This window comes from Anarrhichthys ocellatus, unplaced genomic scaffold (assembly GCF_004355925.1).
Source record: "Anarrhichthys ocellatus isolate YVR2014 unplaced genomic scaffold, GSC_Weel_1.0 scaffold7, whole genome shotgun sequence".
Classification (NCBI taxonomy): Eukaryota; Metazoa; Chordata; class Actinopteri; order Perciformes; family Anarhichadidae; genus Anarrhichthys; species Anarrhichthys ocellatus.
This window is the reverse complement of record NW_022280037.1, coordinates 13,178,733-13,193,307: the sequence shown is the minus strand read 5'-3', so window position 1 is coordinate 13,193,307 and position 14,575 is coordinate 13,178,733. Positions and strand designations below refer to the sequence as shown.

Genomic DNA, 14,575 nt, shown 5'->3' with positions numbered 1-14,575 from the left:
ATATGGTCACTTCCTGTTCACTGGTTGCAAAAATAACAAGATGGCGATGACGAAATCGTCAAACTCAATGCTTCAAAACGTCCACAAACCAATGAGTGATGTCCATGACTACGGCCACTTCATATATAAAGTCTATTATCCTTAACTTGTGGTTTTATACATATTTAATTGGCCACGTTTCACTTCTTTTTCAAGATGATCCTTTGTTTTTGTTTGTCTCGTTGAAGTGAGTGACGAGGCTGTTTACTGGAGTTAGATGTTTTTTCATCAGGCCACTCGACAGGAGCAGCGACAGGTGTTGATTTGGGAACAGGAGGACTTTCATTACACCTCACTGCCTCGAGGCAAACATTTCAATATTTCAGGACTCTGACTCTGTGTCTCACACAGGAGGACGGTTTTCAGATTGTGCTGACCTTTGAGGAGGATTCATTAACATATAAGACAACGCTGGCTGCCTCTTTCTCAGCCTCGCTGTTTCTTTTCTTCTTCTTATTTATCTGTTTTGTCACTAATAAGGTGCTGGAGTTTCCTCTGCTTTTTCAGAGGAAAAAGGAATGATTCCAAACATTTATAGCACCTTCCAACAGCTTTTTGGAATATGTAAACCGCTGTGGACTCAGTGGCTGCTGTTAATCAGTGTGTGTAGTGAGACGTATTAAAGTATTAAAGGAGTTCATGAATGTTGAATCAATGCAATGAAACTATAAATTGAACCAAAGTTGCATCAGTGTTTGCACAAACAAACTCCGGAGGGATCGAATATGACATTTCGCAATTAAACTACAGTGTTTTAAATACAAAAATAAAGTAAGAAAAGGTATAAAAAATATGTGGAAGTGGTAAATAATATTTATAATGATATATTAAGATAATAGTTAGCTTTTATCTGCGTGTCATGCGAAACATTTGATTACAAGACACCAAGCATAAAACAACAATACAAATAAACTAAATGACACAAAACCAAAAGAAAATAGTCCACAACATCTTCCTTGTACTTTCAAGAACCATATTTATGTGGTCAATTCCAAATAGCAGACAAAAGCAACAACACAGATAAAATGTGAACATAATAATAATCTTGGAGCCAAACGGCGTCTTGTGAGGGTTTTGGTGAGTCAGTGCGAGATCCTGCTGGACTTGTATTGTTGCAGTGCAGGGAGATATAAATACTCAGACAGCTTCCTGCTTCGCCCTGCTGGGGTTCAGTATTACAGCCGTCCCAGCTGAGCACACACCCAGACACAATAGACCGGTCCGGACTGAGGGAGGCCCTCGTGGAGGATTAACCCTCACAAGGAGAAGGAGACCTTCATAGTTTTATTCAGAGCGTGACCGAAGGACGGACACAGAGACGGAGAGTCAGTTGTATTTTAAAATGACACGAGTTAATGAAGTCATGAGAGAATAATCTCTTATTTCTACACATCTGAAACTAAACTCTGTTCCTATGAGTACTGCTACTATCTACTACTACTACTACTGTAGTACTACCTGTGTTGCAGGAGAGAACCATGAAGAACTTACATTACCTTACTGATTACCAGTTGGAAAATATGATATCAAAGGTAATTTCATTTGAATAAATATGTGGTAGTTAACAAAGAAAAGTTTGCATTATGCAAAATATGCGGTTTGAAAGGATGGAGATGCAAATCAGGTTAGGTGAAGAGTGCATTATGACTTGTTCAGGACTGAAAACTGTTGGACTTGCGTAGGACTTAGGACTTGACTTGGGACTTGTTACTCTTGACTTAAGACTTGACTCAAGACTTGACGTTGGACTTGTCTACTACGGCTCTTGTGACCACAGACAGATAATACTACGACTATGATTATTTGTATCACTGCTATTAATTATATTTCTGGCCTTTTTCTATGAGCTGTTTTCAGTAGCAGTTCTTGTAATAGCAGTGAAGTAGTGAAAGTACGGGTCTACAGGTATTGACGATAACTGTGATAATACAGTTGTGGTTACAGACTCAGTCATATTTTGACTCTAATTAATTTGCCAAAAAAGAGACAAAACTTACATTTAACAATAGCATTAATATCAATATGTATTCACATTTATTTTTCTATAGCTATTGCGATATATTGTTACCATTCCTTCTTTTGGCCTCAATATTCGTCTCGTGAAAATCTGATATTGTGAAAGTTGGAAGCAAAAGTAAACATATTCAGGAAAATTCTCATCTTCTCATAAGAACCTGAGAAGGTAAATACATGTTTGTAATAAAGTGAAACAAATAAAAAAAGAACAGGATTCAACCAGAGAGCAGCATGTTGAGACACAGATGGATTAAGGTAACTGTTGGAGCGTTTGAATCTAAAACAAAGACGTGTGAGACATTACATCATGCCATGAGGGTGAAGGAGCAGCCGGCCAGCAACAGAAACATGTTTATGATACACCGGCCGAGCCTGTAAAGAAGCTCCAGAGCTGCAGCAGCAGAGGAGCCGAGCTGGAGGGGAGGACAGGACGTCCTCTCAGCACATCTGATGTCTCTTTTTTTCAAAGCTCTCACACCCTCGGGGCTTCACTTTCAGAATGGGAGGTTTTAAGGGAGATTTTCCCAACTAGAAAAAAAATAAAAGTGTGTTTGGTAAGCCCCTGGAGTGTTAGTATTGAATGATGTGAGAGAGGAAGAGAGGAGGCTGGAGGAGTCTCTGTCTGTCCTCAGTGATGCTTTTTTAATCTTTTTATTGGTGAGAGCTCCAGGAACAGTTCAGGGTGAGAAGCAGGGCAGGAAATCAGCTGATAAATCTTTAAATCTCACTATTAAAACCAGCCCGGAGAGTCACATCTTTAGTGACAGGGTATCTCAATGACGTGCAAATAATGAATAAAGAGTCAAATCTAAAAACAGTTATTTTTCAAATGACCTTCTGGTGAATGGTGCTTTGTTTTATCCAAACTACTTTATGTTTCTTTTATCGTTTTGTAAATGTTTTTAGTGTCGCTGTCGATCCACCTGACTGAAATATCTCAACATTTATTAAACTGCTGTGAGTTTTTGTACAGACGTTCTTGGTTTAGATTTCTGTTCTGGATTTGTATGAAAATTAGCACATATTTTAAGAAAATAATGCCTCATCTGCAAGAACATTTCCACAAAAAATGAGCAGAAGCCAATTCACATATATATTTTAAAAAATGGACACAAAGATCTACCCTGGAAATTAAATTAGAACAAGTGAATGAATAAATTACAAAGAAATAAAAGTGTGCATAAAGAAGAGCTTTGATGACAAAACACTAAACTGATAAAATGTATCAAACATAAAAAACAATAACATTTACAGGATTATATAAAGGGCAAAAAGAAAGATGTACAATATATTCCTTTATTTTATTTGTGTGTTCATTTTCAAATAGGAGAAGCAGAACAAAGCCATAACACAGATATACAGTTAACATAATAATAATCTGCCTCATTTGCATATGTAAACATAAGATCTTCAGAAAACTTGTGAAACCAGAAAAGAAATGTCTCATTGTAAGTAATCAACGAGGGAAGTTTCATGACGATATCTTTTACTTATCTCTATTTTTGGACCCTTTTCTCTTTGGCGACGCAAACCTGCATTTACACCACGATCTACTGAAAATATATAGAATACATATTTTGGGAAATACTATCATCACGTGTCATGGATCATTGTTTTGTAATGTCTTAAAAAATTGCCCGTTTTGTGAATCTAATGCTAATTTGGGCAGTAACTACTTCTACTACTTCTATTACTTCTAGTACTTCTAGTACTACTTCTACAGAAACCTTCAGTTGTACCACAGTGTGTTCATGATGTGACTCCACTGACTCCACTTGTACTGAAGCTTCACTACAGACACTGTCTATCGATTGTGACTCAGCACCAGTCCTCTGACCCCGGTGACCATCACTGTGCAGCTCCTAGCAACAGGCCGTGATGAGCATCACTCCACATCACAGCGATCACTCTTCTGCCGATGACTGCACAGCAGAAGAGTGAGTCAGCGACAGAGATCTGCTTAAAAGGACAAAAAGAACTCTGTCTCTCTCAAAGTCAACGAGACGGAGGAGATCATTCTTGACTTCGGAGGGACAACTTTGGTGGAGTAGCTGTTCCAGATGTGACCTACAGAGCATCCAGAGCTGCTGCATCCACGTCTGATACAGAACCAGTCGGCACAAATTATGATAAAGACCATGTGACATGGGGGGGGGGGGGTAAATATTATGAAATGCTGTGCTGAGCAAAACATAATGGATTCTCTGACTGGAGATGTGCAGCCTTGTGTACTTTTATCATGTTTGTCTTGTTGTCTGTGCTGCTTGTAATGTGTGTTGAGATGGATGCCTCGTCTACGTACGGGTACGAAGAAAAGTAACCTGAACATCAACCTGGAGTTTGAATTTCTGTTTGTTTATTTTGTTTTTGTTGTGGTGTTTGAAATGTTTAATTAAATATATATATTTTTAATTTTAAGTGTCATTTATTCACCTTTTTTTCAAATCAACCATTCAGTTTCCTTTATGTTATGTTATTATTAATATGTCATTACTGTAATAAAATTATAAAATAAAATAAGAAATGTGATGTTCCCATTCGTGAATCTATCATAAAGGAAACATGATTGTTTCACAAATCAAACACGCCTTCATCATATGAATTTATATAATTTATTTATATTTATGTAAATTATTTAATATATTTCTGGCCTGTAATTTAAAGGTTTTCAGTTTTCAACATGTGATAGACACGTGTTTCACATGTGACGAGGAGGATTTTTGAGCTTGAAACTGCATTTATTGTTTTACCTGAGGATACAATTGGAATATAGCATGTTAACTTCCATGATGAAATGTCAATAACATGTATATGATATTTATTTACTGTCACAACAATGATTGCCTGTCATTTGCAATAAAAATCTTATACCTCAGGCTCCATCTGAAAATGCTCATTAAAGTAAAAAAAGAGAATTCAGAGATATAAAGTGATAAAACACAACATATATGAAATATAAAATAGAATAATATTTGTATATTAATTGAATATTCGTGTAAAGGAGGTGTTAAAGATCCCAGCGTTAGGTGAACACATGAGGGATTTTGATTTCAGGAGTTCCTTCAGGTTGAATGAAGCTTCATTCATCACACCTCTCAGTTTTACAGGAATCATTTTGTCTCTTTTAGCTCCACACCTCAGCAGAGAGCGTTACATTTATGATGCTTATGATTTAATGTGTCAGACAGTGTGTGTACGTTTTGCACCAGATGCTTTTATATTCTCATCGAGTTCTCTCATTGCTGTGAATAAGCAGCTTTGTCCGGGGGGATTTATATTCAGACATCATATTCATGCATCCAGCAGACAGTGACACGAAGCTGTGGCCATCAGAGAAATATGTACAGCCAGCGATGAAGAGCTGCAGAGAGACTTCCATCAGAAGAGGAAAAATACCCTTCAAAACCAGATGAATTATCTTTGGAGTTGCAGGAAGTCGCTTCTGATAAAGCTCGACTTTTAAAACTTCTGTGTCCTCCAGCAGCTAAATGAGGTTCCTCTCAGCTCCAGAACAGCAAACGTTTAAAGAACAAAGAAGAGACTGGAGCACATCGGTTGATTTGCAAACTGTGCAAACATGTATGTTGGATACATAGTTGAGCCCTTTGGCTCCAATGAAGAACTGAATCGGTCATGTTTCCTTTAATTTGTGACACTTGATGGAGGCATTATTGTTCTTTATGTATTTTATCTGTGTAACTTTAAGAGACATCTGTGTTCTTTTGTTCCTCAAGTGATTGGTTGCATGAGCCGTGGCAACTCCAACCTTTGGATCCACGATCTGATGGATTTGAAATCCTGTTCAACCAATTAACCAACATGACTTGTACACCAGTTGTAGGTCAAAATTCTTTCATACATTATCCATGTAATGATGACGGAGGAAGTATCAAGACCGTCTAAACCTCGTGAGGTATTTCACGATCTTTTCCTAAATCGAACTAAGTAGTTTTGTCGCCATTCATGTAACGAGCAGAAATTGACTCGTATTGCTGGACTTTATGAGGATATCTTACGTTCCTCCATGTGTCTCGTGTTTGTTCCTCAACACAAACATTGACTCTGTTCTTGTTGTAACTGCTGTGATCAATGTATTGCTCTTAACTACTTGTTGAATCTCAGCTTGTGCTTCCAAAGGAACTATGTTGTGCTCCTCTTATACTCGCTGCAATTAATGATTAAAGAATAAAGCTACTTTAACCTGAAACTCAACTTTTGCTGCTGGTTGTACAGATGCACAACAAACATCCTGCCTTGCTCAGAGGAACCTTGTCAGCAGAGGTTGAAGAGAGCTGCTGCTACTGCACTCATCCCAGTTTGACAATGTCGTGTTGCAGCACCACAAACTTTGAGGCTGTGAGAGAACCGAAGGATCTGGATGCATGCTGAGAAAAGAAGAAAAATACGTCCTGTCAGGATTTTACAAACCAGAAAGGTGTGAAACATGAAAGGCTGACAGAAAGTGAAATATCTGCAGATTCCATATGGATGTGCTGATGGTGCAGCGCCTGCAGCAGGGGTCGCCTGTGGCAGCCACTGACTGCACTGCATGGGCTCTGTAACTCTTCAAATAACTCACACACACACACACACACACACACACACACACAAGTCAACCTTCTCAGCAACTTCTACTTTTGTGTCGAGTTATTCCCGATACAGAGTGTGTGAAAAGCTTGCATGTGTTTTGTGTTTGTACCTGTATGCAGTTGCTAAAATAAAGGCTGTTATTCTTGTAAAAATGTACAATCAAATATACGTTCTTATGTTCTCTCCATCGCCTGCGTGGATCTCCTCTTGGCGCTCCAGTTTCCTCAAGCAGTCCAAAGACATGCAGGTTAGATGCATTTGTGTGAGCGACCCTCCTCTCGCCCCCCACAAACCTGATCAGCTGGTTTAGATAATGAATGGATTGGAGGATGCATATCATGCAAATAAAATGTATTTTATTGACGTGATTTCTCTGCAGGTCTCTGGTTCTGAAGCACATGACACACTGCTGCTAGATACCTTTTTTACTTTTTCACACCAGGTGTGAATAACAAATGCTGCTGCGGTGCAGCAAAATATCTTTTAACTGGTCCTGAATCAGTCTCAGTTTAGTCCTGATCCTCTGCATGAACCAGTCTCAGTTTAGTCCTGATCCTCTATCAGACCTCCATCAGTAAAGAGACCATCGGAGAGAAGATGGTCTATTTCTATAGAGTTATTCTTAATGCTCGTCATCGGAGCCACCGGGTCGGATTCTGGTGAAACCAGATGAACTCATGCAGGTTCACCAGAAACTCCTTCAGCTCAGACTCCAGCAGAGACCGGTCCACCGTGGACAGACCCAGATCCTCCAGCAGAGACCGGTTCACCGTGGACAGACCCAGATCCTCCATCAGAGACCGGTCCACCGTAGACAGACCCAGATCCTCCAGCAGAGACCGGTCCACCGTAGACAGACCCAGATCCTCCAGCAGAGACCGGTCCACCGTGGACAGACCCAGATCTGATTTACACTTTGTTTTTGTACAGATTAAATAAAGATCAGTGAACTTTAGAGGTGCTCGTAGGTTTATATTGTTACTTCTGGACAGATCAAGGCTAGCTGTTTCCCCCCTGCTTCCAGTCTTTATGCTAAGCTAAGCTAACTGGCTGAGGCATAAGACTGATACTGATCTTATTATCAAACTGTCCGCCAGGGAGTGAATACATTTCCTTTAAAAAAATACTTAAATGATTTATTGATTATGGAAATTGTTGTAATTTACTTTCAAAAGAATAATTGATTGGTTTGAACCATTTTAGCTCTAACATACAGAATGTTTTTTAATGAATGGCGTATAAATATACCTTACTGTACATCTTATTCTTTAGGACAGTTGTCCCTGAGCTACATTGCTCTCTGGTTTCTGTCCCACTGCTGCTGCTGCTCTACAAATTGGTCTCTGTTTCCTCTCCTCTGGTGGATTTGTCCCTGTGGGATTGTTACATCATTGGTGCAAAATGGCAGCTTAAGAAAGAAAGAAGCCCTCACCTTTTTTTAATCCTGACACGCTGAACCCCAAACAGGTTTAATCGTTGTTTTACATTTTAGATTGCAGAAACATTTTCTGGTATCGGATTCCAGAGTGGCTGCTGGATATATTTAGAAATGAACAATGCACCAAAGGAGACAGACACAGACCATCTCCATTAATCATGTTTTCTTCTCTGCAGATTTTGACTGTTTCGGGAGATTTTGCAGCTTTTTCTGTGAGATTTAAAGTATAATCAACGTTGTAAGTTTTCTGCTTAATAAGTCTTTTGATTCCAGTTTATCCTTGGGTTTAATTTTAGATGTGTGACCCATCCCCGCTGAGTCTGTTCACTCTTATCTGGGTGAGTGGAGTCTTTCTGAGCTCTGAGGCTCATTAACACAGCATTGCACTCGAGGGAATCCACTGGAACCAGCAGCCCGTATTGATCCCAAAACCCAGAACAACTGAAATATAAATGAAGGAGTTTCACTGAGGACTCCTTTGTCCACCCACGGCCCGTCGTTATCTAACAGTGGCTGCAATATTTCTCTTCATTACTGTCGAGATTTATTATTACAAAACCTGATCAGAATTGGAATGGCTTAATTTTCTGATGACAAACTGTATTAGATATCACAAAAGTAGGACTTTATGGTGATAATAACAAACTGAACCTGCATTCCCTGTTGAGCAAATTAGCTTTTTCTTACAGGAACATTCTACATAATTAAACACGTTTTGCAGAGAAAAAGAAATCCGCAATATAATTACATCACAGACAGAGTGTGTAAGACCGAGAGAGGGATTTTAATTTTAATTTAGATGCTTTGGCAATATCTCTCATCTAATATTCATGCCAATAAAGAAGATTATTGAAATGGAGAACAGACACACAAAGACAGAAAGAGACACATCTATATATACAGGATGAGAAAGACAGTTATACAATGAGAGAAACACAGAAATGGGCAAAGTTACACATGTGACGTAATATACTTTATTACAACATTTGGGCTGTTGCATGAATATTGATACGCTGCATGTAGGTCATAAACATTCAAGGTTTGTCAGATTACTTTAAAGTTACCTCAAGTGTTGATTCTGTTGGCCCCTGTGGACTAAAGTGGTGTCTCTGAGCACCAGAGTCCCTTTAGAAAACCTCATTGTGCTGCAGCAGGGTCTGACAGTGTGTTGGCTCCCGTTTACTTATGTAGGTCACGTAGAGGCATCAGTATTATATTTTCATAACTACTTAAACGTTTCTCACAGTAACTTTAATGCTCATTGATCATACTTTTTGTTTTTGCCATGAGTAGATTTTAGTAAAATGTCTAACTTCTTACTTCATCTTCTCTTTTGGCAGCACAGATGCTATTTTTCTGCCAGTGGCTCTGAAACAATTACTTGATAAGTCGATTAGATGTTTGATGAAAAACCAACAAAAAAACCCACAGCCCATGACCAATCACAAAAAACTAAATTGAAAAGCTCCGTCTTGAACACGATATTTGAACTCTTTTATTTGGGGAAACAACTCCCTCCAACAATCCACTAGTCCCTGCAGAAAATCATGCAGGGCCTTAGTAGACCTGGAGGTGCTGACTGTCCTCCTGATCGCTTCACACACTCAGATGCAGGTCACGGTCGGCTGAAGCCAACACAACCACATCATCTGCAAAGAGTCGAACTCTGTGGTTCCCCTGATGGCCCCTTGAGATCCTACCCACAGAATCGGTGACAAAGGACACCACCGACCGAAAACCTGTTTCACTTCTTGCCAAGAATACACAGAAAACTCTTTCAAAAGGTCCTAATATCTCTTACATGACTCCCCGCGGATCACAAGCCTTCTCCAAGTCCACAAAAATGAAGACTAAATGGCCAAACATGCTTGAACCCTGAGATGGAAAAGAGGTCCACTGGTCCACAACCAGCATGGAATCCACACTGCTCTTGCTATTATATATTATACCACATACCTGATGAAGATATGAACATATAAACAAATACATCATACCATTTATATACCTGATGACAGTCAAGCAGACCATCAATGAAAATTAACAAATGCACCAGCAGTAAGCAAGACAGCATCCAGGTTTTCACATCTTTATTCAAGTTGTGTTTTTCCTCCTCAGGTGAGCAGATATTTTATATTCCCAATTTAATTATATATGCACCAATAAAGCACATTTAAAAAACTGAAAAAATAGCAGCCTCAAGACACCAAATCATGAGCAAAGGCAGTGAATAATAATAATTAAGTTTACCCATTAATAACTATAATACATAAACAATGCACAGAGATTGCTTTGAACAATGAGCACTTTGATGACATGAACTATGTCTCTGTGAACTGTTTTGGGACATTTTATATACTAAATATGAATTATTAGATACAGTAGTGGGAGTCAGGTTGGATGATGAGAGGTGGTTGTGCATTGTTGAGCATAATGTTATGTAAGTTTGACATAATATATACAAAATATTTGAGGGATTTTACATGTTTTATGTATCTTATGTTGATGTCTGTCTGTGTTCTATATTTAAATGAACCTGAAGGGACAATAAAGTTACATTTAAGTTGCCTCCCTATTGTATTTCTTTTGTCTTAATTTGCTATTTTGCACGTCAATAAAAATAAGAAAAGATAAGATAAACCTTTATTGATCTTCAGAGGGGGAATTAGGGCGTTGCAGCAGCACAGACATAAACAAGTACAAGTACATAGAGAAAGGTAGAAAATAAAACAAACAAATAATTGGAAGTATATGAAATAAAAATGAGAATAGAATAAAAGTAGAAGGAGCAATCAGATGCAAGCAAGTTCACAAACAGTACCCACGACCAGAAGTGTACTTTAACTATGTCACACCGTCTCAAACAAAGTGACACTTTGAGGTCAGTAAAGTAGCAGCAAAGTATAGTTTATGTAAAGTAATATGACACCAACAACCATAACAGTGTACACCAGAAAAGTATATAATGTAGTAATATAGTGTGGGATATAAAGTAATGTATAATGTGAAGTTTTGATATAATTAAAAATAATGTATGGGTAAAGTACAGCAACACAGAGAGAGAGAGAGAGAGAGAGAGAGAGAGAGAGAGAGACAGAGAAAGAGAAAGAGAGAGAGAGAGAGAGAGAGAGAGAGAGAGAGTGAGGTCTATAGGCTGAATGGAGAGGTAGAGCGACATAGACTTAGAGTGAGGGGAGTGGTCACTGAATATCACTCTATTGTATATATTTATTCATATTTTTACTCTTTTCGTTTTTTCTTACTATTATGTTGCAATCTTTTTTTTAAACTCTGGCACTATAAATTCCTTCGGGATTAATAAAGTAATTTTATCTTTTATAAAATAAATAATAAAAGTAGCTTACTACTAATATAATTACTTTATATGTAATGCGACATATTTGAATATATGGCGTTAAGAGACAGACAGGTGTGGAGAGAGGGAGAGAGAGAGAGCGAGAGAGAGAGAGAGAGAGAGAGAGAGAGAGAGAGAGAGAGGCTGAATGGAGAGGTAGAGCGACATAGACTTAGACTGAGATGAGTGGAGGAGAGAGAGAGAGTCGCCATTACTGCCTGGCAGTGCTGCTGAGAGGGGAGGAGGTTTCAGTTTACAGGCGCATACCACACTGAACAACACTGAAATACACCTAAAAACACAGGCTAACCGGCCGTCGGACTACACCGTCAACCGAACCCCAACTTCGGATCTTGTCGGACACTAACAGCCGCAGATTGTGGATTTAAATTTTCTTTTTTTTTGCCCTGTAAAATGTGGGAATGCTTTCTCCTCTTTTTTTCCGTGGTATGTGGATTCTGGGAGCGACCATGTTATTAGGTGGGTAGGGGAATGTATTTGGGACTTCCATTAGCTTTTTCTTTGCTAGCACTCTTTTTTTTCAGGCGAAAACCTGGGCCCTAAAATTACGAAACTGAGGTGTGATAATAACACGAGTGTGGCTTGTTTTAAATTAAATTAAACTCCATTAAACTGTTTTTCTTCCCAAATGGTAGGCTCGGTTTCGTGTTGCTAACGCTATAGCTAGTTAGCTAACGTTACTACCCATCAACCCCCACTTTTTTGGCATGCGAGGCTAACATAGCTAGGCTAATGTTAGCTAATAGGGATTTTGGGAAAGGTGAATTTTTTTCTTCTCTCAGGCCGGGTTTCACGTCCTGTTCCCTGGAGAGAGGAGGGTAATAAATACCGTATCAAATGCTGTGGTTGCGATTGTTAGCTACGGTGCATTGACGCATTAACATAAACGTATGTTGGTTTAATTTTAAACCGTAACTTAACTCATTAACCGGAACAATAATTCACTTTAATTCACCTCTCTTTTTCTTTTCTTTTTTAGGATTTCTTTCGTGATTATCCACCCTTTTCAGTAGGTTTCATTCTCACGGATCAAACGGAAATACATAGAATATTCACATTTTAACGACACACTGACATCCGAGTTAAACGCCTTCACACTGTGCTAGCTTTCTATCCACTGTTTAAATGTTTTTTTTAACCTGTTCCGAGTTTATTTAGAAGTTTGCTGGGTTGCCAGTTTTCTGTGTCCAGCTGGTCAGTCAGGTCAGTGGGTTTGTCCTGCTGCAGCTCTGCATGACATTTAACCAAACTCTCTTTAAAGGGTTAGTCCGGCTTCTATCTTTTTCTCCACTCCTCTGAGTCTCTACATATATAAAACATCTGCCACATTCCTCAAACACATAGATTGTTAAAGGCATTGAGTATTCACGAGGTTCTTGTTAACAATATTGAGTTGGATGTTCCTTATCAGCTGTTACGCATGTTATTCTACATCCATACATGTGTTGTTGCCCATAGGCATAACGTGTAATATTCAGATAATGTGTGAGAGGAAATGTTTAGCATTTATTTTCTTGTCGTCTTGACAAGAAGCTTGCAGCGTTATCTGAATAGATAGTCTAAAAACAGCTTGAAGAAACCGGACAATAATGCATATTGGCGTAAATATGGTGGGGAATATTTCAATATAAGTGTCGGCTTCAACAAACCACACAAGGATTGATTCCAAGGACCTTTGTTCTGAGTGACTGCTGGTCTGATGAGTTGGCCTATAAACTGATTGTTACATCATCGATAACTCAGGAATGGGAAGTCAGATGAGTGAGACTCTGCTTCAGGTCTGGACCTGAATCTTGGAGGGGGGAGGGGGACGAGATCTCTGTGCACCAGCCAGGTGCTTCTTCGCATAGTTTTGAATTAAAAATCAATTTATTCAAAAGCTTTTTGCAGCGACAAAGACGTTTCGTTGAGAAATTGCACAGTGAATTTGAAAATAATAAACTTTCACCACTAACTCCAGCAGAATTATGCATATTACACATATAATAAGACGCTCTCAGCTCTTATAACAGCAGACTGGCTGAATATTTGCAGATACATTTTGACATTTAAGAAAGTTTGAGTCGTCTCTGTGTTGTGTTTTGTTGTATCACAGCTGTAGTTTCTCTCACAATGAGGTAGCTGACATTTAAAACCGCGTTACGCAACCCAAAAAAGCTAGCAGCTGAAAAATGAAAGTGACAGTTAATGGTGAAAATAAATAAATGAATTGGGTGTCATGATGGGGAAAGATTGTAACGTTTGAATAAATCTTTCTCTCTCGCTCTTTGCTTAATAGGAGGCGGTTTTTGTTGTCTGTGCACGAGATCAGAATTGGTTCTGGAGAAACATAATGAGTCAGTGGCGCCTCATTTACAGTCGATGGACCTCCTTTCCTCTGCAGGAGTCCTGCTGAAAAACATAAACAAGGTTATTTAAAAACCAAAAGCCCAGCTGGGTGCTGCTTTAGAAGGTCCGCCATCCCTGGCTGTGTGTGCTGCTGTGCTTCAGGCTTAAGCGCATTTAGTCATCTCTAAAACCAGCTTGCCAAGTGATACCTTAATCCCCCCCCCCCCACATCCCCACAGTGAATAGACTAATCATGATGCACGAGGCTACTTTTAGCTATTACTGTAGCACAAATGTAGTTTTGGCTGTAGTGTTTTGCAGTAATAAGGCTCCAGGTCTTATACAGTAAACTAACTAACTGTATATCAGTGGCACCACTCCTCTCTTCATACATGTTAACATTTATTCAATAGTCTCGTATCGACCCTGTGTGTAGACAGCGGAGCGATAGACTTGGATTCTGGCTGACAGAAATGCAAAACAGATGTTTGGATTCGGGTGACTGATCTGCTTAAACACTGGTGGTTTGGACGGAGATCAGGGGGAGGAATGCAGGGCCGTAAGAAGCGCTGGGTTAGTCGATCAACACAACATTAATAGGTTTCAGTTGTTGTAATTGATGGCCTTCGTCTATCGCCAATGAGTGGCTTCAAGTGTTTCCTAGTGGCAGTGAGAGGAGGGACTCGTGTACTGTTTAACATTAGAAATGACAAGATTTAGGTTTGTTTGGCTGTTGTTTTGAAGGAGTTATTAGTCTGTGCTAGTTTGTGATCAGTGTGCCATCAGTCGGT

At 39.1% G+C, this 14,575-nt stretch overlaps 1 protein-coding gene across 1 annotated transcript in view; it reads left to right on the top strand.

Moving 5' to 3' along the window:
* Positions 1-11,647: 11,647 nt before the first annotated feature.
* The window catches only part of arhgap5 (Rho GTPase activating protein 5), a 39,371-nt gene continuing 36,443 nt past the window's right edge, over positions 11,648-14,575 (top strand). The window contains exon 1 of the mRNA XM_031847134.1: positions 11,648-11,915. The gene's annotated coding sequence lies outside the window, so the exon portion shown is untranslated. The remainder of the gene's footprint in view (positions 11,916-14,575) is intronic.